At 37.4% G+C, this 27,557-nt stretch overlaps 1 protein-coding gene across 1 annotated transcript in view; it reads left to right on the forward strand.

Annotated features, from left to right (window-relative positions):
- Nucleotides 1-669: 669 nt before the first annotated feature.
- Nucleotides 670-27,557, forward strand: part of LOC124160275 (tachykinin-like peptides receptor 99D) — a 218,790-nt gene continuing 191,902 nt past the window's right edge. Inside the window, exons 1-2 of the mRNA XM_046536101.1 lie at nt 670-888; nt 21,005-21,121. The gene's annotated coding sequence lies outside the window, so the exon portion shown is untranslated. The remainder of the gene's footprint in view (nt 889-21,004; nt 21,122-27,557) is intronic.

A 27,557-nucleotide genomic window follows, 5' to 3' on the forward strand; every position in this document is an offset into this window, starting at 1 on the left:
TTCAGTGTGCCATGTGAACCGAAAAGTTTGATAAATTTCATCAGATCTCTATAGTTATAACTAAACTTTTTTTTCGGTGTACAATGCTTGAACCGACTTTCCTGAAGATTCTCCGTACTTGACTCTCTCCCTTGGCAAGAAATCAAGAAATCAAGAAATTCAACTCAAAATCAAGTGGTTCAACCCCTCTGCTGGGTAGTTTTCTTCTCTTTATGGCTTCTCAGTCTTAACTTCATACTGCCCCCATTTGTGGAAACTTTCGTGACGAGATGAACACTGTCAATGCAGAAGAATTTCCGCAGGTCTGATTTTACTCCACAGAAAGCTATACATTTGCTACCTCTAACATATTATAGTTCACTTTGTGAGTTCGAATGATTTAGTTCAGGCGTACTCTCTGTCGGCAACAGTGCAGACGGAAAAGTGGATGACATATTATTCGACGATGACAAGAAAGATGACGTGTTAATCGCGCATCCGACAAGTGTAATGGGGGTGGGAGGCCGCCTGTATGACCGATTGCGACTGACAATAACAGACAACAACAGTCCTTTATGCGGTGCACTGTTCTGGCCCAAATACGCCCCCTTTGAACGGGCGATAACGATAGGTCACGTGGCGCAATGAGGGTGGACTGAAGTCGGGTAGTGAGGTCACAGTTCTCTTGGATATCAGAGGAGTTAGCTCCGAGGATTGTCAGACCGCCAAGTTTTTATTAAATACTCTGTGTCCTGAGTGGTTCCCGTCTGGGGGAGAGGACTAGTTTAAGGCATTGGTAGACTCGCCGGGAGTCGAAGTCCGAGTCTCCGAGTTCGCCTTCTCCTATCCCGGGGGAGACGGGCCGACATGCTTAAGTTCTGCCCTGACGCTCGCTGCAAAAAGTTTACGGTCAGTTTATCCACATTCTCAAACTCCTTTCACTTTAAAAATTGCCAATTTGGATCACTTTCAGTAAATTAATTAAATTAGTTGCATTATTTCCACAGAATTTATTCTGACAGACAACGTTTCGTTGTTACAGCAACATTAAGAATGTTGTTACAATAACATTACTATGAATTAAAAATGTTGTCTTAACAACGAAACAATGTTGTTGTAACAATTCTTTAAGACGACAATAAAAATGTTGTTTCATTGTTAGTTTTGCTACATTCATGAATTCATTTTCATTCATTCAATATCACACCCGCTGTTCATTCAAGCTATTTTCATACGGCCCGAGCGGCCATGTGAATATGCATCGCTGCGCGAAAATAAAACAGGACTTTTAAAATTTCACCATTTTTAGTCGACTTCATCTGTCTCTCCTAATCATTAAAAAGGTTTTAAATAATAAAAGTTCAAGTTCCCTCTAGCATGGGCTATGTGTAAGAAGGTTGTTACACTAAGAAAATCCAGTTCGGAAGACGTAATTTTGAATTTTGACATCTTTTTTCGATTTCAACTCACTGTTACTCGTATGATAAAAATTAAGCCTGCCTGAATAAGTCATCGTCATGAAAAGAGGCAAATGAAGATAATATGGAGAGGTTTAGAAACATTTTTATGCGTCCAAAACGTCCAAAGCCGCCTTTATCTATCTGTGGCACCTCCTCAGCTACATCTACTAATTTTATGTGGCGTTACCGTCGAGATGGAGTGAACTTCGCTTGAAGCTGTCTTCATTTTAATTTAAAGTGCACTTACGTCTAGGAAGAGATGGCAATTCCCTCGCCCGTGAAGGATTATTTTTAAACGATAATTAGAAATGCCAGCCCAACGTCCTTTATCTCAGAATTGCAAACCGCTACTGGAGGAAACTGCGTCCTGGGTATATGCTTCCTCCTCGGGAGAAATGGTGGGCAAAAAGGGAAGCTGGATTATCATTCCGGAAACACGCTCAATGCCCTCTGACCCCTTTTCCTTAAAGTTCCTCGCAGTCTATTAATCGCACGTCGCCAGCCAGTCATTAGCCACGGAGAGTGGAGGGGTATGTGCGACTCTATGGCCGAGGAAATATGCCGAGGAATGGGTGCGTTTGGAGAACGCCACACTTTACCCGCTCTCCGCGTGCGGTTCATTGCATCTCCTCCCGCGTTCCGCGCTCTTGAAGTCGAGCCCTTACTCTATGGAGACACGAGCGCACTTCGGAGGGGTGAGGACTACGAAGATGAAAGGGCGAGCAAAAAGCCGTTGCCGGTGATTACGACAGAGTGACTGTGAGAGAGGCTTCCGTACGTTCGGCACAAGTTCGAGTAATGTTCACTTGTGAATACCACTCGCTTTAGACGTGAAGGAGGGAGTGTCAGCCCTTAGGAGTAACACGAATTTGATTTGCCTTTTATTTATTTTCGAGTCGAAATTACGGAAATTAAAATACGATTATAATGAGCTCTCACCAAGAAAAACTGGAGATGTAATGGTTAGTGCTCTTTTGAATGCATGCCACGACCTAGGCCAAGAGTTTCATCTCGATGGAGAAGGTGTTAGACGCTAATGATGGGAAATTGAATTTTTTACAGGCCTGTGCGTTTTTCAGTTCATTTATGGAAAAAAATAAGTCCTGAAAAATATATTATGCCACTGTGAAAGTGTTAAGTAGCTAAAATGTACAATAATTCCATACAGAAATGCTTGATATTCAGTAAAATTTGAAGGTGATTATACTGTAAGTCCTAGAAACAAAAATTAAACCGAATTACTGCGGCAATAATTATAAGTAAGTTTAGTCACTTGGGATACATGTCGTAATGGATACATATATTGAATAAAATTATTAGTGTTATTTCCCGCAAGTTTGCCTATGTTTAGAATACCATCAATACACTGCACGAAACATTGTAGGTACGCAATCACGCTCACGGGTGCAAATACACACCAAGGGTTAAATTCGTTAGGAAAAATGTAACTTAGCCTGGATCCGAGTTCATATTCCGGCTGAGCCAAATTTTTTTTATGGTAAATTTCACCTATGACGTACAATCTGATATTTATTCATGATTTGTGGAGCGTTGAAGGTGTCGCGAAGGTATATGCAATTTATTTCATTCCAAACCGCCGAATACAGCACAAGTTAGCCATTTTCAGTCGGGTTGTTCAACAAATTCAACAATTACAAGTGTACGAACAAACATTCCCTAGAATTAACCTGGCGGAAAGTTTTTTCAATTAGAAACAAATAAACCGCGTGTGGCTTCCATTTTTTTAGGAGCGCTGATTTTACGCACAAAGTCTTTATCACATCTGATTGTAATCGACGTGATTCAGTAGGTGAAAAGCAAGTCAAAATTTGCAGCAAAATTTGAAAGTCTCTAAGTGGATTGTCGTTACAACCTACCCAGGTGAGACTTGAACCGTGACCTCTAGTTTAGTAGGCAAGTACTTCACCCCGCCGCCACCGAGGCCGACAATCAACATGAGTGAGAGATTACACTTGATTTACCTTTAGGTATCCCTTGTGCATTCTGACTTTAATTCGGTACGTAATTTTAAAAGACTCACTCTGTTATTCATACTACACAAACTTGTTGGAAGGACTTGTTTACTGGTAGACAGAGAGACGAGTGCCTTTCATTACCCATTTTCTTTTACGTTTCGTAAACGAAACAAAGAAAAGAAAAGAAGTATTGAAGGAGGGAGAGTGTAGGTAGCGTTAACCGAGAGGCGAGATCATGATGAAAACTGTGAAAGAAGGAAGATGTTGGGATGGCGAGAAAGCAGTAGGGATACAACAGGGTTAGTTGGGAAAATGAAGAGTGAAAGGCTCAGCAACGAACGGACGGAATTAATACAATGGGGAAAAGGAGGAAGGTGGGGATAATGAGTGAAACAGACTTTTCATTGTCCATGTTAACGTACCTTAACCGGTGGACTGCCTAAAATAATAACTTCGCAACTGTGCAAATTAAAAAAATAAACGAAAAGTAATTAGTCGATTTAAATGCAAATTAACGGATAATTAACCCGGTGGAAAGGTTTGTTAATTACAAACTAATAAGCCGCGTGTGGCTTCCATAATTTATTTTGAATCGAACGCTGCTTTTTCGCACGAAGTCATTATCCCATCTGCTAGTAATGAACGCGATGGTGACTCAGTAGGTGAAAAGCCAGTCAAAATGTGGTACAAAATGTGATAATCTCCAAGTGCATAGTCCTGTTAGTATTTATTCGTGCATTTGTTTTTCCTTATAGGTTTCCTTTTCAACATGTACGATTCCGTCTAACGCCACTTCAAATCTCACCTTCAATTCAATGAAATATCCGATTTTCCTGTGCCTCTGATAACCTCAGGCTAGTGTGGGTCAATTTGCATTATTCAGCTCAGTTAAGTCTACAGGACTAAGAGCAAAAAGGAATTGTCTTTTTTTTTAATTTTCATAATAGTAGTGTATTGCTGTAGTGTTGTGTTGTAATTATTTCAATAATGGATGGAAATAAAATACACCGGCCGATATTGATTCCGTGGAATAAATATAAATACTTACCTCTATTCATTTTAATTAAATGCCTGTTCAATGGAAAAATGTTTGAAAAGTACGCAGTGGAATCGGCATGAGTGAGAGCTTTACATTTGTCTTTAACTGCCAATTTCAATGGGAAATAAGATTTCTTGGTTTTGAGAAAACGCTAGATTATTTCTGAATAGATAAGCACATGAATTTCTGGAATGACTTCTGAGGGTACACATTTTATCCCTCGATATTGCAATTTCATATTGGAATATAAGGCTTTATATGGCAAAGTAAGTAAATTGAATTTATTTCTGAATCTCATATGTATACAGCTTATTATTCTTTTCCTACTTTCTACATTAGAAAGCTGACCCTTGCAGAACTACTCATCCTTTGGCGGTTCTTAAATGGCTGAATATACATTTCTCTGCATTATTACTGATTCATTACATCCTTGTCGAGTAAAATCCTCCTTCAGTTACAACAAATTATTTCAGATAGCAAGAAGCTCAAATATTTGCACTATGAATTTAATGCAACATTAAAGAAACTGATAATATCTTGGAACTTGTGTTAAAAAACGTCAATTCTTCATTAACGAGTACGACTGGCTGAAACTATCGAACACAATGGCTTCATTGAAAACGCAATATCACAATTTAAAAATTCTTTTAGAAAAACACTCTCTATGCTTTAATCTTCTCAAAGCACATAAAGTAAAGTTTTAATTCCTATTCCTATCGCAAACATGACATTTTGAGCATTTTCATACGCCCGGTGCGTCTTTAATAGGTGCTATGTCATGTCCAATCTTTTACCAGAGTGAGGTATTGGATCATTATGGTGACCCGAGTACCTACTGGCTTCCCACCTTGTGGGACCGGGTTCAAATTCCAGCGGTGGCAGAGATTTTTTCAGAATGTCCGATTCTTGCTTGGGTGGTTTGTGAGGGGCGCTTCATGCACACCTTTTTGTCCGCAGGATGTGAAGTTAATATTTTTATTCCAAATTACGCCTATTGAAATTGATATTCACTATTAATCCTTTCTTGCCCTACTTTGTCATAAAAAATTATAAAGGATATTGCTTTATTTAAGTGTGTAATTTTCACATACAGCCGTGACGCCAAATTATAGTGAAATTTTTAACAATGACATGAATTAGACATAATACAATAAAAAGAAACAAAGAATCAGCCAGTGGGGAAAGTATAACAATCAATTGGCAGACATATGGGACAGAGATTGTGCGGTGAATTTTTTGCACGACAGATAAAAAGGATCTATGGAAGGAGGGAGCGAATTTAGAAGGGAGGAGAGGCATAGCCACCTAGAGAAAAGGCCCCGTCACAAGGGACGGCTGAGGCTCTGACGTCACCACGAGAAGTGCTGTGTTGTTCCGGCTGCCGTTGGAGACCACTTTGTTTACGAGTGTATTTACGTTACGTTTTACCACATTTTAGGGACTTTTGTGGTGTTAGTTGGTGAAAATTTAAGTTTCTGAGGGTAGTGAAGTTTCCTTTATTATTGAATTTCATTCGCTGGACTTCATAAACGTGTATTTGTTAGGCCTTTTTGTTAAAAAGTTCCTTTCACGTGTGTAGTGCCGGCATGCGAAGAAAACTCCACAGGAGTGGACCTGAGGTTCAAGTTTTTAACTTTCCAAAAGATCCTGAGCTGAAGAAGAAGTGTGTATGGGGGATAAAAATAGACAATTTCACCTCGACGGAAAACATTAAGGTATGTACTCTTTCTAGCTGTAACCATTTGGATGTAATTTCTAGGTAGATGTGTCTTGGGGATGTTGACAGTACTAAAAGTGGTGATTTAAATACAGAAGCGGCATTTCAATTGGAAATTCTTGTATTTTAGCTGAATTTTTTGTATTATTTCGTTCAGTAAACGTGAGGTTGAAGGAGTTTCTTGGGAATTATAATATAGCTGCCAAGTTTATAGCATCGAATATTCTTTATTATCTTGCCCTCTGCTGTGTTATGCGTCTAAAAACTCAGCAAAACAGTGCTTATTTAACTATACTTTTGTTACTCATAGTTGAAAAGCAATGTGAATTATCTACGCAATAATTTATGTGCTTAGGTATTTTCCATGAAACTACCAGTCTTTTATTTTTGGCGTAGTAACTTATATTAGGGGGTAAAGCATATAAATTTCTAGGGTTCTTGGGTTCAAATTAATTTCAGCTTATATATAGTTCCGTAAGACCAACGATATTTACTTGATAAATTGCATGGATAGCATCTAATCATGAGAAATGCATAAGTCGCGTCAGAAATTATGTTTCTATACTATGCTATACTATGTTATTGGTGTGTCTGAACGACCGTGAATGAAAATTTGCGTTTTTCTCTTACAATGGGTGCAATGAACCGTAATTTATCTATGCCCGGCTTTCATCATCTGAAATCATGGTCTAGTTTTAAATTTTAGAAAATCTTTAAGGTACATAATGATCTCCTATATTTACTGGCCTAGTCATTAGATATCTCTCATGCAGAAATGCCTAAAATTGGAAATGAAATAACAACTTAGTAATTTTCATAACTTTTTCTTAATTATTAATTTTAGTCGTGTGATCTTCACTTCTCAGCGAGTGACATCAGAAAAGAGCCTGTGGCCTTGCGGGAGAAGATGGGGAATATAACTCGTGTTGAATTAGAAGTGTCATAGGAGGAGGGTGCCATTACTTCATTTGAAACTGTCATCTAGAAGACAGAATGTCATAGTGGTTGAAGTGACATAAGGGACCATGGTGGATTTGTTTTTTATAAGTGGTTCATGTGACAATCGACATTCATCTGAAAAACTATTGAAGATAGTTATTGTGGCTTCTGCCAGTGCTCTTTTAAATGATTTTTGTTCAAAAGAAAATACCAGTATTTGTTTCACCAAATTAGTTCATCGTAATAAGAGAAAATTGCAGGTATTATTTTGATTGGCGAATGGAAATACAAAATATTTGTATTTTACTTCTGTGTTTTTTTCTTTCCTGCCGCCAAAATTCCTTGTGGTGATTACTTCATGCATGTTAACTAAGAACTGAGGTGTGATTTAAGAGATGTCGTGTTCTTTATACAAATGTGAATGCTGGTGATATGGCAGTACCTCCAAATTTTTTATTAGATTGATACATCTACTGAAGTGGGATTGAAACTTTTGCTCATCCCAAATAATATTTCAAATACTTAAGCTCCTGGGACGGGTACGTTTTATAAGCCGAGGCTGGACTATACGTAAATTTTGGCTTGCATTTTGATGCATTCGAGAGTAATAATGGCAGATGTGTCAACGATACCAAATTTCACAAGTAACTTTCATTGAAAATTTTATTTCGTCAGGCTCTACGGTAAGATTTTCATAGCTCATGGGCATATCTAATTTAATGTCAAAATAAAGAAGAATTCACTCTTAAATAATAGATCCATTTGGGACTTTTTGTGAACACCTTTTACTCTGCCAGAAAGAAATTATTTATCCAAGGGAAGTATATGGAATGCAACCAGGTTTAATCAAATACTTGCCATCACCACTTTATGCTATCGAATTTCGAGACGGTTTTATGTTGAATAATAAATGCTCTTTGGATGCAAAGAGCCTTCTCTACATAGTTATTTTAGATTTTAATATTGTTATGTAGTACTTCTAGTTCACAACGACAATTTATGAATTAGTTATAAATACTTTTTTCTTAAGAACGGCGAAGTTATATGTTACGTGCCATAAGACGTAATATTAACGAATAACTTTGAGATTGAAAAATATTTTTGTTGATGCATGTCAGTATTTTCTCGGAACCCGCTGACTATTTTCTTATTGACTGAGTAAATTAGGTATCAATTATCTTTTCACTTCGGCGGCTAAACCACCGTCACAGACAGCACCACAACTACTTCTGTTCTGCCATGATCTGGCGGTAGCACTTCAATGAGTGACGTCACACGCCTGTGAACGGGCCTTATCTCTAGGTGGCTGTGGGAGAGGCGATATAAAAGTGAGCGCTTAGTCAGGGAGATTCTGGGAATAGGAAGGTGGAGTAGGGAGAGCGAGCGGGTGGAACGAGTCGGTATTCTAAAATTCAACAGAGAGAGGAGTTCAGGGAAGTCAAAAGTCGCGTTTGAGATATTCTGTAGAAAATTGAAGTCCGTTTTAAGTCTGAGATTCTTCAGATTAGACAAGGAAAGAGAAGACAATAAGGCATCAGAGCACATATTGCGTAAATAAGGAACTCTATGCCTAACTATTTTGGCAAAGAAGTGGGGGATGCAATTAAGGGATTTTAGGTTAGTCTGGGCTAGCATGGACCAAATTGGAGAGCAATACAAAACTATGGGAAGAATAATCGTTGAGATATCTCTAAAAATGTATGGAATATTATAAATAATATTTTAAAAGTCGTGGTAAGCATTGTTGAAATCAACATCAACATAAATTCCTTCCACAAAGAAAGACGGGCATTATTTTAATTGAAGAATTTACGAGGTATCGGTTTGTGATGCCTACTTCATATTTCAACATCTTTTTTCCCAATAGTGGGGATGGGGTTGGTGTTGTATCAAGAGAGCTTTCTTCTCACCCAGTGGATCGGGGTTCAAATCCCGAAGCCACGACACATACAGTGTGTCCCATTTATCTTGACCACCCGAAATAACTTTTTGTCCATGTGCGAATTCAAAACTTTGTTAAGCATATCTTCATAAGCCGTCAGGGGGACATTAATCAGCATGATTGCCTCCGTTGTAGCTTTATTATTTACAAAGATATGAGCAGCAGTATGTCTTTTTTAAATGGCATCCTACATTTTTGATTCGGCAATGCAACGGACGATGGTTGACTGAGTGACTGCTGTGCATTTTACTATGATTTCATTTGTTCACCGTCAACGTCAGCAAGTGGAGTAGTTCCCATACCCGCGAACCTGCACTAAGCGCTAGAGTGTCAGTCATTTTTCATAGAAAAAAATTTTAATGCGTTTTCAAGCTAGTTCCCAAATGGGAGCACACCACAAAATGTTGCTGTTGCTTGAAAAATTAATGTATACGATTGACCAAAAACTAAGTTTAACAACGTAATATATATATTGAACTTTTGAATAAATGAGCATTTGTTACTGGAAAGCGAGTGTAGGGTATATCGAATAAACCGCATGCTCACTAGAGAAGTGATGAAAATAACCGATTTGAAAAGGTATAACTAACGATTAATGTATACACTATCCATACGATTCACTTTAAAAAAATATTCCATGCATAATTTATATAAAAAGAGCTATAAAAGTAATCACAGATACGAAATATAAATTTTCATGAATTTTTATAAAATCTACTCCCAATGGGAACATTGGTCTGTAAATGTCCGTCTTCATTTTAGCAAAATATCCCTAAAAATTATCCATCGTCTCACCCTTTTTATCAAACGGCAGTAAAAGGGAAAGATTTTAAGATGAAAAGTAGAATTATGTGGTGTTGGCCATATGGTTCTACCATTGCTCTACCAAAGAGGGGACCACGGGACCAAAGAATAATTCGTATTAGCGGAGATTTCGTACCATTCGAACTCGTTACGTGCGGGTGTATTAACATTGGCGGCCATAGGATAGTCCAGAGGACCGGAAACATCTCGTTATAGGTGGGATTTCATTATAAGCGTGATCGTTATAAGCGATTTTTTACTGTATTTGGAATGGCGGGAGAGGAAACTGATCGAGAAGAAGAGGAGGCAAAGGGTGTGAAGGCCACTATACACGGCGCATGCGCATGATCATTCGCATGATCATGCGCATGATCATTCACCGTGTATAACGGAACAATTCGCGACTGAACCTTCATGCGCATGGTCATACAGTGAAAATTAGAACATGTTCTATTTTGCTCGCATGATCCTGTGAATTATCACGTTCATTTGCATGATCATTCATCGTGTATAGGGGCCTTAACCCTTCCTAACCCAGAGCTAAATCAAATTTCACGATTTTTGACTTTGAAAACTTGAAACTTTTGCACTCAATCATAATTATCTTGGCAGCTAAACATTTCGTCATTAAAATTTACACCGAAAAATAATGCGTAGTTTAGATATTTCCTAAATAGAGATTAAAATGTAAACATTTTTGATGTTGTTTAGAAGCAACATTGGGTTATAATTGGGTGAAGACGGGCTCATAACGAGGGAAAGAGAATGCTGAAAACATTGCTTGATTAAAATGTGTATGTTACGCGAAGAATAAATAGGGTTGGAACAGGGGCTGTGGATAGTATAAAGAATAATAGGCCTTGAGTGGAGGTAAAGGAGAAGAAGATAAAAGATAGGAAGTGATGGTTGATTGACTAACTCACTTGAGAGGCGTGTTCAGAAAAAAATTGGAGCATAGTTTTTAAATTTCTCGCGAGTCCGGAGAGTACGATAGTCTACTATTTTTAATGTGTTTGTATACATTCTTCGGAAGTGTAATAAACCTTTCAGCTGTATTCATTGTTTAATTTGGGTGTGGAGGCCGCTAAGTTTAAACGTGTTTTAATGAGCTCGTCGATTTTTGGCTCACACTTCATTGCTTGTATGTGAATTTTTGGCCAAAAATCAGTGGTGTCATGGTGCCGGAACGCCGTTCTGGCACTAATTAAGAAAAGAAATAATAGTACTATAACACTTAACATAGGCTTAATAGCCAAAAAAAGCTTTTATCAATTTTTTTCCTCAAAATTTCAAATGTATACATTCGTAACCAAAACTAAAAAAAATTGTAATAAAATGTAAATAATAACTTGTAATAAAAACACTCAGATTTAACTTCTAGTTTTCCGGCACTGCTAGTTTTGCCATTACGTTACTTTAAAAACAATGCTGTGACAATGCCCCAGCCTCAGTATTCGCCAGAAATGGCTCCTGGTAACTTTTTCCTATTTCCATTAACAAAAACAATCTTTAAGTCCCGTCGATTTGCAAGCATAGATCACATTAGAAGAAATTGCCGACAGAGCTAAAGGCAATGTCAAAATTTGAGTCTAAGAAGTGTTTCAAGTATTACAAGAAGAACGGGCACAGCAGCATGATATGTAATGATGCTATTCTGAAGGAGATTAACAATTGCTACACTATCTTATGTAGACGAATAAATAATTTTTTTATTTAAAAAAACTAAAATATCCGTTATTTCATGAACACACATCGTAAACCGGGTAATATTTACTATTTAACCATTGATTTATGATAATATCACAACAAATGCATGATTTACATGTTATCAAAATTGTTTTTCAAGTGAAAAAAAGAGAGAACTGTGGGAAAAAGTCAAGTTTCACTCACAAAGTTTACAAAAATGTCAGGGAAAAATGACCGCGTTGATAGTTTCAAGCTCCCCTTTCAGCAAGCTGAAGTGAAAGGGGTCAATTTGGACTTGCGGGGAGAACTTGGAATAACAAGCGAAAATGAGAATGTTGAGCCAGCTGGTGACCGTGCTGTCCCGTCCCATTCACCCCCGACGACAATGGCCTCCACCCTCCCTCCGCCCCGCCATGTACCTCACTATTGCGTACTTGATCGTCACCCTCCTGTAGCGTCTTACTTCCTTTTCTCCTTTTGAATTCGAATCCACTCCTTACTTCTACAATTTTCTGCATCCATTCAGGCACACGAAGTTTCACTTTAGGCCTAAGAGCTTTCTGTCTCAATCTAACATAATCCGTTCCAAATATTTCGAGAATATTAAATTGTTTTATTAATTAAATTAAAATATTAAATAATTAAAACTGATGATTTTCCATTACATTCTCAGTGGTTGGAATCACCTTGCATGCTTGTTTGGAATTGCTAAGGAATCTTATTATAGTTTTGATGTGAACAGCAGAATAAAAATTATCACAGGTCAACAGTGGTTTTGGTGCCGGAGCTTTTAAAGCTGAATTCAAGTATAATTGGGGTGCTGAATCCAAAAATGAAATTAGTTTTTTCCAATCAGCTCTAGTTTTCAAGATACAGATATGTTGTTCCTTATGCAAAAAATGTTCAATATGACGATTTGGGATAATTACATAAATGATAAAACCCACAAAATATAAAGACTTGATTTATTTATAGGATTGTTAAATCACCTACAATTACAATAGTTTTAAAATACAATTGAATATAAATAGTAAATTTTTTTAATGAAATTACACAATTTAAAAGAAAAGACGTAAAAATGTCACTCAAAAGCTTCGGATGCTTCTTTTGCGTTATTTTCTGGCGTGCACTTTTTAAAACAGACTCGTTTTAAGCACCAGAAGTAATCTGTCATCATATGGTTACCCCATCTTCCTTGGTAGCGATCTTCCATTGTTTTGATATCCTGGTGAAATCTTTCACCATGTTTTTCTCTTGGTCGCCTAAATTTTCAGGATAACAGTCAAAATGCCTGTATAGGTAGTGAACTTTTATGCTCATATTACATCCTAGTGATTTAAAGTTAGTGAGCATATTGTTTACCAGCTCGAGATAATTCTACCGTTTCAGTTTGTGATTCAGTTTTTGATTAACCAGAAAAATTTTTATTACCTCAACAAATGAAAGCCAACTGTTTTTTTCAATCTCATTCTTTGACTTGACAAAAGCAGAATCCTTTGTTAGTTGTTTGACTTGTGGCCCATCAAATATTCCAGCTTTAAGTTTTTCTATACCTATCTGCGGCATTTTTATTCTTATGTAGCCGAAGCATGGTCCATCCTTGTCAAGAGCCTTTATAAATTGCTTCATTAGGCCTAGTTTAACATGAAGGGGCGGTAAGGTGATTTTCTCCCGTTCTCCCGAGACTCAGCAATAATGTTTTTACCCAACAATTAAATTTTCTCTCTTTGGCCACTCCTCCTTAATCCAGTGGTTTGTCTGTCCCAGCTAGCACAGAGGCAAAAGAAACAAGGATTTTTGTGTTGCTAAATTGCTGCCCAAGAAGAAAGTTCACCATTTTTAAATCTACACAAATCACCTAGCGAAGTCCCTGGTATTTTATCTTCTATAAGAAAAAAGCCGCATATTCTTCTTCCATTTCAGTTGAATGAGCGATTGGTATTAAGCCAAACTTGTTGACATTGTGAAGAACACATTTTAAGGTGAGCTTGGAGCTATCAATGAACAAACGCCAATCACTAGCTTCATGATGCGGTAGTTCAATTCCTTTCGGAAGACCTCTAACGTCTAAAGTAAGATTGTCTTCTTGAGTAAAGAAGGGTAGGAAGGGTAGTCCTTTTCCCTTGTGCGATAAAAATTAATTTTTGTACCTTGTTCCATCAAATTCTTTTCATGAATCCTTGAAGCTGGTAGTTCAGATGCTTCCTTCGATAAGTTCAATTCTCTAACAACGTTGCTTAGTTCATCTTGATTAAATAGTTGAGGATTTGTTGATACTGCCTCGCAGTCACTACCACTATTGTTAATAACATCAAGAATGTGTTCACATAGCTCATATTCATCCTCACACGAATCTGGTAATGTCTGAAATATTAGGATCGGGATTTCTTCTGAATAGGGTACCGGGCGTCTAGCTGAAGGCAAATCTGGATATTTCCACTTGTGGCGATAGCTTTGATTAATTCCCGAAACATTTACCATGCAAAAATAACAGTTGTCAATATGGTTTGTAGGTTCTCTCCTAACCATTGTCACACCAAACTTTTCCTTTTTCTTGTAGTCCACTACCGCTGATGCTCTGTACATGTTTTACACAAAACGTACGGTGCTCACTTTTTAGCTTGGTCACCAAGCTGAACACCAAAATATCCCAGGCGTGCGCGTTTCACGAAGTCTGTAATGTTTTTCCTATTTTCTTTTAAAGTATATTCCCCACAAATGTAACAAAACACATCACAGTGATTTACACAGCTTCTTCGATTTCAGCTCATTTTTAGAGGTGGCTTAAAAAAACTTTGAGAATTTGACCATTTGTTTTCGGGAATCCCCTTACCTACTTACTCCCGCCTCTCCATTTTCAAAGACACGCTATCTTTTTACCTTATCCCCCTTATTTACTCTTCTCCACTTTTCTGTGATTCTTCCCACGTGTCGTTATTCCACAGTTATGACTTGGGTCCTTTTCCACCGCGGATTTCCACATCCCTTAGTTGAATCTTTTCCCACTGTCTCCACTTGTACCTACGCCTGTCTCCCCTTCTTCTAAGAGGCCAAATCCTCCCCAAACCCTTTCTCAAAGGTATAAAGGTGATTTTCAAAGTAAATACTGCATAGTGGTTATGAATTAGTTTAATTATAAATTGATTTGAATTTGACAAAAAATTTCTGAAATATATCAAATATTTATAAGAATCTAATCATAAAATGTGCGGTATCTAAAAAAGTAGAGCTGTTACATAAAAACGGATATCATATTTGGATTCAGCACCACGCATATTGTTAATACCAGCTCAAAAACTCCCGGCACCAAAAAAAAAATTTTTTTTGTTGGCCTGTATTATCGAAACAGGTAAAGAAAATATCTTGATTGTTTCTGGCTTTACTTTGTGAAAATCCATTCTTAATAATAAAACGTTATTGTACTTTTCCACACGATTTAATTAATACGACCGGTTTCGTCGCAGAGGCGACATCATCAGGTACAGAATCCGTTATAATAATCCGTTATAATATAAATTAATTAAATCGTGTGGAAAAGTACAATAACGTTTTATTATTAAAGAAAATATCCTAAATATCCTTCGGGGTATTTAATTGGTCATTTTTTATTCTTTTTTATCTTATAATAATATCTTCAAATCTTATATTTTTCTTTACATCTAAAAAAATATATCATTTTTTTATCTCATCAGCATCAAATTTCACTCTTTAGTATTTTAACATTCATATACTAAAAAATATTTCATCCGATTTAAAAGCATCCCCAAATTACGTAATTTATTTCATGCTAATCTCTTATTTCTCATAACAGAAGAGAGTTTTCAATTCTTCCATTATTTCTTACTGATTCTATCAATTCGTTTGTTTTGTCGAAACTCTTCGCAGAACTCTAGAACCCTAATCAGAATTTCGATTCCAATAGCTTATTGACGTGTTTCATCATTAAAATTTTATTTCCAAAAGTTCTCATTGCATCCATATTTCATGGAATCATGCTCATTGAATATATAAGAAGTTAATCCTGAGATGGCATCATTTAAAGCGACCTCGACTTCAAAAATCGAAGATGTATTAAGATCTTCGTGCGCCAAAAAAATAACACGAAAGGTTTGTCAGTTCATCAACCAAATAGCTGCGAAGGGGTGATAACGGAGGGGAAAAAATAAAGATACCCCGAGAAAGTCCCGAGGGGCAAGTTTGCTGTGGTGAATAAATAGTGATATGTGGAAGAAAAGTTTCAGGAAAGAAAAAGTACATGTATGCATGGGATAGAGAGAAATGAGGGGCTGGAGTATGTCAATCCTAGGATCGTCATACTGTGCATTACGAAATCTGACCTCCCATTTCTAGTTTCTTTAGAGTGATTGGTAGCCTCCTGCTCTGACCAGCATCCCTTGCGTCTGATGAAAGGTATAGCCTCAATTGATAGTGGGACGAATCCCAAAGCCATGAAGTTGGCCGCACGCGGTCCGTTTGCCTTCGTTTTCAGTCCGGTTACTATGTCAACGGTCCGGCTCTATTCGAGTCGTGTTCGACATAGCCACTCCTATTTCGCTCCTATCTAAAGCCTTTGAATTCGAACATGCGCGAATGACAAAGCATTTGTACCTGATGGTACGCAGGTAGGAGCAAGTCGGTTTAAGTGGCAGCGAAGAGAATAATAGGGGAGGATAGGATGGGAACCACCAAATATCAAACAAACGCCTATGTTCTATTTCAAAAATAAAGAGAACGGTTAGCCTCGGTAACTTAAATTCCGGTTTATAACGTTTTTAATCAATTTAAAGCTAACGGTTAATTTAAATTATAGCTTAAGGGCTTGTTCACGAGTAATTTATCTTGGCGAGGCTCCACTTGATGTGACCTACGCCAATTAATGATAAATTTCTCCAATCATAGCATAAAATATAAAAATAAATAAAATTGATTGTATCGAAAACAAAAAGTTAAAATTATTTAAGTGGACTTGCGATACTTTGCACATCACTCAATAGACAAATTCATCTACCTTTAGGAGATTAACTTCAAGATATCTTTCAGCTATTCTCAACTTATGGCGAAGTACGCAATTCGAAGTAGTTAGGGCTATTATTGGCTCTTTGTGAGCCGTCAAACGCATGTTTGTGCAAGTTCAGTTGTTGTGAACAGGGCTTTATCCTCCCCATCCAGTTGGGGTTCTATTTTTCTAGAATTTACTCCAAATAAACAAGCCCACCGTGGTTTTCCTAACAACGGTAACTAAGTGTACAGTCTTATTGACGCACCAGTGCCAAGAAAACCATTGGCTCGAATAACTTATTAATATATATATTGTGGAATTTGCAAAATATCATCACGCTTATATTGCTCCTGTAAATTGCGTCATGTAATCAGCGGTCTTCATTGTTATGGAGTGGTGGAGATTCGTTTTCGTGGGACCGGACTAAAAACATGGCCGACATGCGTGGAGGCCAAAAATCGTTCCGTCATATCCTAACTCTAAGATTGGGAGGGCTATAGCCACTTTCCGCACCAATGTTTCGCGCCAATGACCATTCCCCTACCTCTGCGCATCAACCCCGTCGTGCCTTGTGCAAACTCACCGCAGATTGGAGGTCGTCCTGCATCATGGGCCACTGCATCCTCTTCTACCTGACCGCTTTAGTTACTCCAAAATTCCCTCAGCTCCTTAACCCTCGTCCAACTCCGCGACGACGTTTTCCGAATTGGCAGTTCTGCTTTAGAAGAAAACAGGAATGCGGTTCATGCTGTGGTGAGTATCAAAGCTGTATCATTCAGCCATTATACGAAAGAATGCCAAATGCCGATACTACAGCGTGAACCTCATTGACGTAGTAAGAAAACGTTTTTCCTCCTTTCCTGGTGACTCCCTGAATTAGCGCCTCTCCTCACTTATAAACTCTCTACAAGGTAAGGTTGATCCTTTTCTGCTCTCACCCGACTCTTTCATCAACCTTGCTATATCCCATACATCTGTAAAAAAACTAAACTAATGGTTCTTCCACTTTCATATTTTCGTTGATTTTTTCATTTGTATTTTTGCAATCTTGTCTTTGTTGTTATTTGTATGTTACCCTTCTCACTTACATCCATTAATATCATGTAACTTTGTCACTGTTAATTGGCATTAATGCTGTATGTGATGCACCAATCAAATAAATTGATATATATTATTATATTATAATAACTTTTAACCCATGATAACCCAATGTTACTTCTTGGAAATATTAATTTATTTATTTATTTTATTTAGGAACTATTTGGGAATTATTTTAACTAAATATTATTCTATGGAGTAAATTATAACGACTTAATACTTATCCGTCACGATAATTATGATCGAGCGCAAAATTTTCAAGTTTTCAAAGTGAAAACTCTTGAGATTTGATTACTCGCAGAAGCAGCTATGGGTTAGAAAGGGGTAAACCTTTTTCACGAGCACTATTAAAATATGTTTCTAAAAAATGAATGCTCATATTGCAGCCAGTTATTTGATAGTCATCGGGTTAAATTTGAAGTTCAATTTCGTGAGGAATGATATACGCAAGAAGTGGAAAGATTACTAAAGGAAATTTGGTTCTTGGTAATTCATTTTATCCGTACCTGCAGTTCTCCTCAATTACCTATTGAGCTGCCCGGAATTCCATTCTCTTGCTGGTCCTCTGGGATCAATTTTCTCCTCCATCACGTTTCTAATGCAATGGCAGCGTCTGACTGCATAGCCCATCCACATTCTCATGGACCATTCTACAGCGTGCGAAGGTGCAACGTTGCCTGCCTTCTATTCTTCGGGATTCTTCCTGGTTTCTTACCCTCTCCGTATATTGGATCTTAACTTCTAACTTACGGCTAAATGTTATGCATGCTCCATATTAAGGTTCAAAGATTCTTTTTTTCAACGGTTTTAGGCGTATAGGCGTGGGTGAGTCGTGGTAATGTAAAATTAATTTGGTGAAGCAGCGATCTTGCTTACCACTTTATTCGCATTCGCTGTTTCTCAAAAAAATAGAAGAGAATGTGTTGGACTTTTATAGTATTTTTGTTTTCTTTTTTTACCAAATGAAATTGGATCTTGAATTGAAAACACCTATCCAGCACTGACCAAAGTGCATAAAATTACCATATTTCCGACAGACTAGCGAGTGGTGAACAGCGAAAACTCGTTGAAAATGAATAGCTTGAAAAGTCAATCTCTTCATAGCCCATCTCAACTCAAATCATAACTATTCTATGCGGCATCCATCTCGTGAGAGAGTCAAAAAAATACTTTGTGGATTTCCCATGAGATACTTTTATTATGAATGTGGCATATATAAACAATATGGTTAGTACTAAATATTTTTATCATGTATACAAAAAATGATGCTATTTTCAATTATGGTTACTATACAGCTGATTCGAGAAGTCTTGAACATTTGTTCCATCGATGTATGAATGCTTTTTGAATTGCGTGTATTCAGGACAACTAGTTTACTTTGATGCAAATTTCAATTAACGAGAGGTTTTTGCGAATTCTCATTTTCTGTGATGGCAGAATAATTGAAAGACTTTTTCAATACGCATGAAGAGCACGGGTTTAATAGGTAGTCCTCGTCCACACAGTTTGCGAATCGATAATTAATTAAGAAGAGAATCGATGAACCCTTCTCCAATGTAGAAGGAGTTAATTAGGTCAAATAGCCACTTTTTTTCCCTTTGGTGATAATATTAGAGCTGTGAAAAAAATTCCTTGCACTAGGCAGTTAAATTTACACTCCAATGCATGAAGTCACTTGCGCATTCAAGGATCCAGAGAAAACATAACGCAGAGATAGTACACATCGTAAGGCAAGCGTAAAAGAGAAGTTTTCGCGTTTCTGCGGTCGCGGAGCATGCATGGTCGGAACCTGGGCACGCCATATTATTCCAAGAATCAAAAATCATCCCCAGAGAGAATAAATATTTCCCTCGGCTGGTAAGGGAGGCGATAGATATTGCTAATCATGAAAAGAACTACAATAGGGAGGAGGGCTATCCTTTAGCCTCATCATTCAAACGGCTCTTCCAACAATAAAATTCAAACCGACCAAATCAGCGTGCGCCTAAGTAGCTTTATATACCAAGTGTTTTTAAAAGTGTTTCTAAATGAATTTAGGAGTTTTCACGTTTGATTATATTTATTACACTAAAATTACAGCTATAAATGATAAAAGATACAGTTTCAGGCGTGATACGGTGGAAATCTTTGATATTCAGCTTAGTAAAACCACTTGTCTGTTTCCACACACTTTTATTTAAACCGACCATGGTTTTGGCAACTTGTGCCATTATCAAGGTACAAGTTGGTGAAGGTATCTTGTACATTACCAAGGTACCGTGATAATAGCACAAGGTGCCGAAACCATGGTCGGTTTAAATAAAAGTGTGTGGAAACAGACAAGTGGTTTTACTAAGCTGAATATAAATGATGCATCAAATAATAGAGCAACTAAAACAGTTTTGTTTGTTGGCAACAATGTGTGTGTGCACTCACTTTTTCTGCCGCCATCTGTTAAAAAGCGCTAGTAGCAAAGATTGCGACTGATGAACAGAAAGGTTTTTATATGTTTTACAGTTTGCAAAGATGGAATCTGGTTATTGTGAAACGTGTGTTCCGTAAAAAGTTCGGTTGTGATCCTCCAGATGATTATAAAATCCGTGACTACACTACAATCTGACATTTCCGAATTAATGAATCATGATTGAAGCAGCTGTTGCAACGATTACTCGAGAGACGTTGGGGAGGAACTCGCATTTCATCTTGAAGTGTGCGATATGACGTATAGAGCACACATTGAACATCTGTAGGCTATTATGTAAAACTGTTTAAGTAGCTCTTTCATTTGATGTATGATTTATAGCTGTAAGTAAAGTGTAATAAATGTTAGAAACCGTTAAAACCCCGGTATTCATTTAGAATCACCATTGCAGCTCTGCAGATCATTTGGACCCGAAGACGGGAGCTGGAACGCGCCCGAAACTGTAGTTCACCAAAAAATGAGTTGACGCGAAACTAACCCGGAAACTAATCATCAATTTAAATCACCGCGGAAGCCTCCGTAATAATTATAAGGCAGAGATAATTTGTCAGTTAGCATTCGTGCATGTATTTTCGTAATTTTTCGCTTAATACAATGCAATTTCCACGGAGTCTCAATTTGTCGAATGAATTAAAGCTAAAATTCCCGATTTTAAACGTTATTAATGCACTTTATTTCTAAAGAAAGAGGATCGACACTTATCTTTTTTCTAAAGAAAGAGGATCGACACTTATCTTTTCGTGTATTTTATGCTTTAACATTTTCAAATGATTCCAACGCAGAAATTCTCTAAGTTCTTTTTTTTTTTATTTCAATCGCATGTCTAAGCAACTAGTTTAGAAACAAAAGAGGAAAATAGGGAGTAAATGCCTAGTGTAACCCAATCTCTTCTTGTTCTTTGCAGATTGCAGCCACCAGCGTGACCGTGAACTGCCCGCCCCGTGCCAGGCGCTGCACTTCCTTACGACACTTCTGGCGCATTTAAGTGAGCATTGACCAACCGGGATATCTTCACAGATAAGTGAGTAAAAATATTCATAACTTCAGATTTCTCGATTCCATAATTCATAACTTCAGATTGCCATAAGTATGCTCCAGCAATAATCATCCTTCGAGATTTTCAACTGTTTACAAAATTACACGCAATTTACGAACGACTACAGAAGGGCATTGTGCTTAGGGAAATTGCATAATATGGCATACAAGGTGTGTTCAGAAATAATAAGTTCTCATAATTTTGGAGAGTTTGATTGCCAATTTTTTTATTCTGTTGGTATACACTCCCCTGAAGTTGATAAAATGCTCAGCTGTATTCATTGATTATTTTGTCGTGGTAGCCGTTGAGGTTTGATGTATTTTTATAATCCAGGTGATTATCGGCTCACACTGCGTTGCTTGTTCGTGAATCTTTGGCCAAAGAAATACTGTAACGATGTCTCAGCCTCCATATTCGCTCAAAATGGCTCCTTATGACTGTGCCCTATTTTCAAAAATAAAATACCATCGTTTTACATGCAGAGATGGAACAAAAATAAATGGCTAAAAGAAAAGATCGAGTTCGAGAAGTGTTTCGAAGATCTGAAGAAGCGCTGGAACAAGTTCATATTGTCTAATCGGAAATTTTATGAAGGTGACAACATTAATTTTGACGAACAAATAAATATTTTTAAAATATATATATAATTTCCCGTAGTATTTTGATGAAATTTCGTAAATATTTTGCGTATTCATTATTTACGTGTGACGCTTAACTCTTACAATAAGTGATAGAGTGTGCGACTAAATTATCTCTTAAAAATATTTTTGGAAATACTTTTGACAACTTACGAAAGTATATCGCGGCTGATAGTATCGCAGTAGGATAAAAAAGTAATCAGGTGCACATAGCCCCAGTGGATAAAATCCATTATACAAAGTCCTTTGCGACAATAATATATGATTTTCATGAAATCAAGATAAATTTACCAGTGAAAACAGAGAGAATGATTGAAATCCTTTCAAATTCTGTTATCAATCGGTAGAAATTTATTAAAAGTTCTGAGAATGAAAAGTAAATAATGGCTGTTCGTGGATCTTGTAACTAAAGAAAAGAATAATGTGGCTACCACAGTACTTTTAAACATTTCAGCTATGAAAAAAAGGTTACATCGGCTAACGTCAATTGACTAATTCAATTGTTAGGGTTGACACAGACTGACTTGTTAGCTCTATACTTGTCACCTCGGCTAGTAATGCATTGTGTCAGCAGAACGTTATGTTCATGGAAAAATCACTTTCTTATGCAGTCCATAGGTACTACAACCATCGTCTTGCTAATGACCGGAATTCTAAACATCTCAGCCAACAAATTAGGTGATCAGAAGGTCATAATGATGAGATTTATTATTGTATCCATGAAGCCTACTGCCTATCATTTAAAATGCTACTATGTTTATTGATAATAGTTGGAAAAAGTGATAGCGCCGTTCGCTGAAATCTTAAAATGAGTAATTAAAAAGTTATTCATTTGAATTCCCAAAACTGCCGAAGCCATTGAAGCGTAAAGTTAATTGGAAGATGAGTCTGAAGGATACCGTGCGTCGTGCGGAGATACATTATTCTGCTAAAGCCTCATTTTTTCTCATCTTTATGTAATGCACATACTGCGGGCTGAGATTTTGGAGCCAAAACGACGACAAATGAAATACTATCACGGGCAAAAAGGTAATTTTCCATGAAGCAGGCAAATTTCTACAGAAGAGTTCTTGAGACTTAATTGGCCCTACTGCTGAATATTAACAGTGTAAAATCAATCTTGGATACCGATGCTTAACACAATATGCGGTTCCACAAACTGTTTATTGATGGCTTTCTCAACTTCCTGTTATTCCTTCCGTTTACCCGTAACCTCTGAAAATTATCCGTAACTCACACCCACCCTACCTCGCTTATTTCCTAGATGCCCCTTCAGTTGAATGAATTCAGCCTTTTTGTATAAAAATTATTCAAAATTCATCGAAACTGTTAGAAAACGATACTGAGTCCGTTCTTTGGGGTATCTACAAAGAATATTACTTTGTTATCAATGATAATACCTCGTGACTTCGTTATAATTGTTGTTTATGTACTTCAGTATGTATCCAGTTGCCAATCTTGAGTTGATATGCTCTTGAGTTATTTGAATGATATCCATGCTACAATTTCATTTACCTGTGAAAGAGACTCCAACCATTGCTTAAATTATCTGGATCTTACAATCAAATTCGATAAATACCGGCATCCCTTCTCCATTTTTTGGAAACCCTGTTATACCGATCATGTCATCCCAGCAAGTTCAAGACACCATTACTCACCCAAACTTGTGGCTTTTCAATCCATGATTCATCGCCTGTTGAGCATACCACTATCAAAAGAAGACTTTAAGAAAGAAATTATCATCATTCAACAAATTGCTTCAGCCAACAGTTATTCACAAAATTTAATAGACAAACTGATTTTTTTAAACAGAGAAGATTGGCTATCGACCAAATATTTTCTGCGGACGAGGATAAAAAAGCAGTGGTGCACAGTGACGTACCTCGATGCTTTTTCTCTGAAAATGACTCATCATTTACCCAAAGACAAATTCCGCATGGCTTTTAAACCTTATGCCACTCTAAGGAGACTTATCGTTAAATGTAAGGATCAGATAGACCAATTGTATAGATGTGGAGTATATTCATAAAAATGCAGCGATTGCAATGGTGTATACGTGGGACAGACAGGAAGAAGTTTTGAAATCAGGAAGAAAGAACAATTAAGTGCTTACAAATATAGCAAAGATGAAAAAAGTAATATTGCTAAACACTGATGCAACTGCCATAGGAGCGATTTTTAAATGAATATTTTAAAATTTTGCTATGACCGCCGTGAACTGGACTCTAGGGAGCAATTAGAAATTTTAAACTTTTTGAAAATCAGGACATTACTCTTATAAATGAATACCTCTACCCATCCTTTTCCCCTATTCTGGCGTCCGTTTTAAAATTCATCAAGGAACTAGGTAACTATAATAAGATAAACAAATCATAATTTGCGCCTGAAGATGATGATAATTCATTGAAACCCAGGTCGCGGTCTAATAAAAAAATAAGTGGTATAAGTAATTTTCTGATATCCAGGAAAACTTATAATGGAATACACAGAGTAAATCAAGAGTTAGTGAATTTTGTTAAATAATAATCACCTCGCGATTGGTAGGATCTCATCGATTTACCCGCCATCACTGTATCGTATTTCGAGGAAGAACAGTGAGCATTTTATGTTGCCTCGTCGCTTGCATGCAGAATTCAATTAGAAGAAAGAACAATGTGCCTTTCAGAAGGGATTTCAAAGCTTCCCACACACTGAATACTTAGTTTATGTGTGCACACACTTCACCAGCGCTGAATTGACGAGAGCTCCACGTGCGGTCGTAGCTACAGTGGAATCCGCATCATCTATAGTTTCCCAAGAGATTGCACGCGCTGTCATTCTGGCAACGCGGCGTATATTTGCCACTTTCACTCGCGAATAACGGGTTAAAATTCGCTGAGGGTCGTATATTTCAACGATGCAATGGCCAATATATCTCTTTGTGAGCATATTTCGGATGACTTATTCACGAAACTCAGCAATAACGAATATGATACCCTTTAATGAAAAACTGTGAATATTCCTGGTGAATACTGCTGATAGGCATCTCTTCTGGGTAGATCAGGGATATATCATGTCTATAATTAGTATATCTCGAATATGGATTTCTATAGGAAAATTCCTTTAGCTACTGGATTTTTAAACTTCTTTCGGGGTACACCGTGCTATTGTTGTCTTAGTTTGACACTACTCTCTGTTCGCAAATACTTTTCGATACGTTTGAGGGTGGATATAATTTAGTGGCCATTTGTGTGCCCCCGCTGACCATCCTACACCCGATAGCTTGTCCTCGCTGTGCTTGAGTGCAGTATGCTTACGGTATTGAGCAATAGATGATTTGTGAACTATATAATCTATTATCTAAAGCGGCACATGTACGGTCGTGTGGCGTACGACGTGCTCTGCCCGCCATGCATTGCACGGCACTGCTCACCAAAAAAGCGTCCACTAACGGTCGTACTGCTCAGTCCAATGCGTAGTGCCGTAAGGTGACAATTTCAATGAGCAAATAAAAGTTATTGGCAGTTTTATTACATGTTTTTTAATTCGATAGTGAACCACGGAAAAGAAAACGGAAGATTTGGTGTGAATGTTGGTCATTATAAAAGCAATGGTTCTCAGATATGAACTTATCGAGGGAACTGAAAGAAAACAACCCAATTTTGTGTTTGAGTGCTCTTTTGATTTCATCAACCACAAACAGCGATGACTTCTGTATACTTCGGTTAAGTTTGGCAAGAAATTCACTGACATATAAGCGTTTGAGTCAGTCATAATACCAGAAAAACTGCACAGTCATATACAAGTATCAAAAACACAGTCACAACTGACCTATCAATCACCACAATAACTCTCACATTCTGCCTCACACTGTACTCCACACACGACGATTTTTCATCCAGCATTGCACAAATATCCAAATGTTCAGCGAATTAGACTGAGAGCCGCTGGAGACTCGGAAGCTGCGCGCTAGGCTAAGATTGCTCGAACAATTGAGAATGGATATCTTTAAGAGCGACACGGAGGACATAATATTGGAGCACCACTATATATTCTGGTACAACAGAGGGAATAAATTAAGAGAGGTATTTAATCGAATGGATAGATGTGGGAATTCGTTTTTCCCCCGAATTATAAAGGACTAATAAATGCGGATCGTAGTTCCGCATTTCCTTTTTATGTGCAAACGGCTGGTGTTCTAACACCCCCTGCCACACGTCTTCTAGGTGGCTTGCGGGGTAGCGTGCAGGTGTAGATGTAGAGGAACTTGGAACGGAGTGCGGTGCACGACCGCGTATGAGCCGCTTAACCTGGCTGTTGCCGGTGGATGGGAAATACCTACGGAATTATGCTCACGATTATCGTGGTCAACTTTGAAAATTTACATCCAAATTTAATTAATTGAATGACCCGAGTAACTAGCTGTTGTAAAATATGGAAGGGGCAAAGGAACGAAGACTAATATCCTTGACGAAGTTTGCGTAGGAACGAGAGCGATTGTTGCATTTTCCCACAATCGAAATCAAATAATTATTTACCTTAGAATGGAGTGACTTTGTGACAAGTTTTGCACGTTTTCGCCCGTACGCTGATCAATTTTTAACATAAACTTAAAGGGATGACGTCATATGATAGTTTCAACCTTCCTTTTAAAGATAATGTCCTCCAAAAATCTGTATCTTTAATATGAACAACTATATAACGGGAAAACGTCGTCACAAATTCACCCCACTTGGTGACTTTGTGACAACGTTTTCCCTTTTGGGTTACAAAGTAGGCTAAAAGTATAATGTCACAATTTCGAAAAATGAAAAACTATATTTACTTAATTTACAAACGTTTTATGCTTTGACAGAGCTATAGAATTTTTGCAAGCGATGAACTGGGTGTTACCTAATTGATATTTTTCACCTCAAAGGACCCTCGCTTCTCCTTCTTTTGGGGGCACGACATCCAGTAACCTCTTTTCACTTTTTTTAGCTCTTCTGAAGATCTTACCAACCACTCCTGGTACTGACGGCAGGCTCTCTTCCAATACGGCCTTCCAAAGTCTACGGAAAAATTCCATTCTTTTGAGCGGAATAATTCCAGTCCTCCTGCATCCTGACTGGAGATAGTTATGATGTTTTCCTGCAGCTTGTCCATAATATTCTTTAACAGACTAGGCAGTTCCTCTTTTGGAACGGACGTGCACCGGTTACTGGACGTTGACTGCTACCAATTCGACAAAATTGAACGCCAAATTATTTTTAGAACTCTAAATATGGTGACATCTGGTGGTTGCAGTAATTTGTCTAGGCTCTTGCACCCCACTTCTTTTTCTTGCACCCCACTTCTTTTTATAAGTCTTCATCTTCCTCTCAGTATTGCTAAGACAAAAGAAACATGATAAATTTTTCCCTAAAATCATGGCGGGGTGACTTTTTAATAATAATAATAATTTATTACTCCTACATTTGTTTTTTACATCTTAATACAATGAAAAAAGAGAAGGAGCTTTAGGTGTTCTCGAAGGTCATAGGACCTGAATTGAGTCACCATCAACTAACAAAATGTATGCCAATAACATAATAATGCAGTACCTGATACATTAAGTTTTATGTAAATACATCAAAATAAATTTTCAACTTTTTCTTGCGAGAAGAGCCAGTCTTTAGCAAGTCTCAACATGACATTTGTGGTTTTATTATTTTAATTCTAGCGGGCAGTAGATGAAATAATTTTGGCCCCATGTAAATAAAACAGCGTTTATATACAGTTAACTTGGGTCTATTTGCAACTATAAATGACTCATTCCTTAAATT

This window comes from Ischnura elegans, chromosome 6, assembly GCF_921293095.1.
Source record: "Ischnura elegans chromosome 6, ioIscEleg1.1, whole genome shotgun sequence".
Classification (NCBI taxonomy): domain Eukaryota; kingdom Metazoa; phylum Arthropoda; class Insecta; order Odonata; family Coenagrionidae; genus Ischnura; species Ischnura elegans.